Below are 4,238 nucleotides of genomic sequence, written 5' to 3' on the forward strand. Positions count from 1 at the left end.
AACACCAGCTTCTGTTTCACATTAACCTGTTTCCTGGCACAGTTCTGACTGCAATTTCCCAGGAATGTGTTCTAGATGTGGGGATGTAGTCTATCAGCCCTATAGGCATGGTACGTGACACCTGCTACATTATCAAAATCACTGTTGCCACATATAATATAACTCATGTCAACATTTACACATATTTAGTGACATGGTTGTCGTTATTCAAATCAATATGACAGTGGCGGTCATTGGCACAAGAAAATTGGGTTGAAACAAGGGTTTGGCAATCCAGTTCTGTACTTTGAGTTGAAAGCACAATCTGCACAAGGGAGACGATAGTTTGAGGCTATGCAACAATGTAGAGTATTACAGAGGTGGGATCATTATGCTAAGGTGCATATTTTACAAAGATCTTGAGACTCTGAAATAATGTTGAGAAATGTGCTTTTCACCTTAGGGGTGCTTAATTAAGATGTTAAATTATTTTTGTGCTGAAAGGTGAAAATTTTGAACTAATATTTAAGGTTGTGATACTAATTGGCTGATCTCAATTTAGTATCTTTCATGTGAAAAAAAGCAATCAGATGAAGGAAACCCTCAAATAATTTTCTGTCCTTTCCATTGAAATTTCAATCAACATATTATTCTAAAATACATGTAGAGCATACTATCTGTTTTGCTTTACTCAAAGGCAGTGAGAGAGAGTCATTAAGCATAAGATAAAATCTATGCGGCCTTAATCTCCCTGAGTGGAACTGTGGAAGGACTTCTGACTCAGAAGCAACTTTGACTCTTTCCTACAGCTAATCTGATATCACAGCGGAAAGTTCCAATCCCATTTCATGCTAGAAGCCCCATTTTCTTCTGGAAATATTTATCTCGCAGCACTTGGCACTGCAACCTCCATGTGACACCTAAATGTAAAAGGCCCAGAAAATCCCATTAAAGTGACTTATCTGATGAAATACTGTACAGCAGGCACATATCAGAAATGGAATAATATTACATACCAGGGTGTAAAAGTAACTTTATCTTGACTTAAAGCTAGAAAGGTTACCTTCACAGCTTCTATTAGGCTAACGCAATACAGTTACATGTACTTGGCTACACTCTTATATATATTAGCTGGAAAAATTCAGCAATGGTTTACCCCTTATGTGTGATATATCTTTACCTTGAACCACAGCCAGTCGATACCCTTGCGGGTAATAAGGCTGTCCTAGTTGTGGCGGTGGTAGCATCAGTAAGAGAAGTGGTACTCATGTCTGTCTGGGTGCAGTCCCCATTCCTGCCCCAGTCTTGTCTTGAACTCTTTTACTGACTTGCTATTCACTGTGCTCTGTGAGAGTTTATTCCATGCTGGGGTAACTCGTGTGGGAAAGAAGTGTGCCCTCGGGCCCGTAGCTTTTTGGATTTGATACTTATACTGGTGCCCTCGTGTGTTTGATGCCAAGCTTGGTGTAAACATGGCTCTCCCGCATAGGTTGCAGTGGTTATTCACTCTAACTGTATCAAGCCCGTGTGTAATCTTAAACAGCTGGATTATGTCAGATCTCTGTCTTCTGAAGTGTAACGTGGGTAACTCCAGCTCTTTTAGCCTTTCTGGATACGTGAGATGGGATATACTTTTCACCAGTTTTGTGGCTCGTCGCTGCACTCTTTCCACTGTGTCTCTGTCTCTCTTGGTCTTGGGGGACCATATTGTTGTTGCATATTCTAGGTGCGGTCGCACTAGGCTCTTGTACAGAAGTAAAAAGGATTCTCTTTCAATATGTGCAAAGGTGTGCTTGATCAGACCAAGAACTCTGTTCGCCTTGTTCGCTTGCACTTGCACATGTTTGCTGAACTTCAGATTTTTGTCAATAGTGACCCCTAAGTCCTTTTCTTCGTCTGTACTCTCCAGCATGTGCTTAGTTCCATCTGCTTTGTTCATTGTGTACTTGTGCTGGGGATTGGCCTTCCCTAGATGCATAACCTTGCATTTGTCGGGATGAAATCGCATCTGCATCTTTACAGACCACTCTTGTAGGCTGTTCAAGTCTGCCTGCAGGCAAGATGTATGCGCACTTTGTTCGCATTTTTGGGTAGCAGCATAGATTTTTGTATCATCCGCGAACAACGAGACAAAGTTTTGGATCTTTTCCGGGATGTCTGATACAAAAATCGTAAAAAGAAGCGGTCCTAGGACCGAGCCCTGAGGCACTCCACTTATAACCGGTTCCAAGAAGAGGCACTTCCGTTCACCAACAACCTGCTGCCTCCGTTGTGTCAGAAAGTTACGGATCCATTGCAGAAGGCTACCGCCGATTCCGAAGGATTCTACCCGCCTCAAAAGCCTCTCATGTGGCACTGTGTCAAAGGCCTTGGCGTAATCTAAAAAGATTACGTCAACTGGCAGGCCATGACTTAGGGCCTCAGTCCAGACATCCATTGCTTCCAGTAGGTTGGTTATAGTGGATTTCCCATGTGTGAACCCGTGCTGCTGCTCGCATGTGAGATCATTGTTCCGTATGTGGGTGATCAATTCATTAACTATAATCCTCTCTAGCATCTTGCAAGGCACGGAAGTCAGAGACACCGGCCTATAATTCGCGGGGTCTGACTTGTCTCCCTTCTTGTAGATGGGGGTTATACTGGCCTCTCTCCACTCGTCTGGGAGTTTGCCGTCATTGATGCTTTTTTGGAAGATTTGGGTTAAGGGGCCAACAATCTCGTCTGTTAGCTCTTTGAGCACTCTAGGGTGTACGCCATCTTTGCCTGGAGATTTGTCAACTCTGAGTGACTGTAGCTGCTCAAGCACCATCTCTTCTGTGATGTTAATTGTGTCAAGAGCCGTGGTTGACTGGATCCTCGGGAATGTCGGGATATTCTCGTGATCCTCTTGTGTAAACGTCCTAAAGTATTGGTTGTTCAGTATCTCTGCTTTCTCGCTGTTGATGGCAGTAAAGTTCCCATGTGCATCCTTCAGATCTCCCACCTGTGTTCTAGTCTTTCGGCGACTGTTGACGTAGTTCCAGAAGGCTTTGTTATTGTATCTGGCTTCTGCGGCAAGTTTCCTCTCGAATGATTTGCGTGCCTTCCTAGACGCATGTGTGGCCGCATTTCTAGCTCGTTTGTACGCTGTCCAGTCGCTGATGTCTTTAGTATTCAAATATCTTATCCAGGCGTGGTGCTTTTTCTTTAGCTTGCGGAATGCTTCCTCATCCATCCAAGATGGTTTGAGTTTCTTTTTAGAGATGTCAATTGTCTTTGTTGGGACGTGTTTCTGGGCTGCTTCCGCAATTTTCTGCCGGAATAAGGCGTAAGCTTCTTGGGTCGACTTACCCTCGAGCAGGTTTTCCCAGTTGAGCTTCAAGTCCTCTCTCATCATTTCGTAGTTACCTCTGTCAAATCTCCAAGTTGTCTTCTTGTTCTCCTTGACTGGTGTGCTGAAGACAAACTTGAACTCAATTCTAACATGGTCGCTTGCGCCTAGTGGTTCCTCATGTGTAATCTGCTCTATCATCCCCTCCTCATTACTGAGGACTAAGTCGTCAAGTGTGGGGGTTTGGTCGCTACGGTACCTTGTAGGTCCTGTGACATGCTGGTAAAGGTAGGTGTCGCGCATGCATTCAATAAATCTAGTTGCAGGGTTGTCAGTATTATCAGCATGTGTGGCCCGTAAGTGTGGTGATGGGGTCCAAGTTATGTTAGGGTGATTAAAATCTCCTGTGATCAGCACATGTGAGTCTTGCGTGTTAACCGCCCAATTTAACGTCTCGTGAAGAGCCAGGTCTCTGGTAATTGCAAGAGCTGGTGTTCCTGACCTATATAGGGTTCCAATTAGTATGGACGTGTCATTTCTTCCTTGTATTGATACCCAGGTGCAGTCTACAAATTCTGTCGGCGGGATCACCTGCTTTGCCTTATACACTGCTTTGATGTATACACATGTGCCTCTAGTGTTTGGAGATTCTAAGTCACTGGTGAACAGATCATAGCCCTGTATTTGCATAACTTGTCGATCGGGTAGAGATCCTTGCTTAGGTTTAATTTCGGTCAGACATATAACATCGTACTGTTTTTCTGTAATGATTGCACAAAGTTCGTCATACTTGCTCATGATTGAATTGTCTGTGTTGGTGTACAATACGCTCAAATCGTGGTAATTAAGCTGGTCTAGTTTGCCTCTACAATCTGTCCCCTTCTTATTATCCACTTCCTGTCTGGATTCTTTCTCTTGTTTCTTTCAGTTGCTCTCTCAAGTTTTTTGA

The 4,238-nt window shown here is 43.7% G+C and overlaps 1 protein-coding gene across 1 annotated transcript in view; it reads right to left on the bottom strand.

Moving 5' to 3' along the window:
• The window catches only part of LOC118415740, a 56,785-nt gene that overhangs the window by 33,250 nt on the left and 19,297 nt on the right, over positions 1-4,238 (bottom strand). The gene's annotated exons all lie outside the window — the stretch shown is intronic.

The sequence above is a fragment of the Branchiostoma floridae genome, chromosome 5 (genome assembly GCF_000003815.2).
Source record: "Branchiostoma floridae strain S238N-H82 chromosome 5, Bfl_VNyyK, whole genome shotgun sequence".
NCBI classification, from domain to species: Eukaryota; Metazoa; Chordata; class Leptocardii; order Amphioxiformes; family Branchiostomatidae; genus Branchiostoma; species Branchiostoma floridae.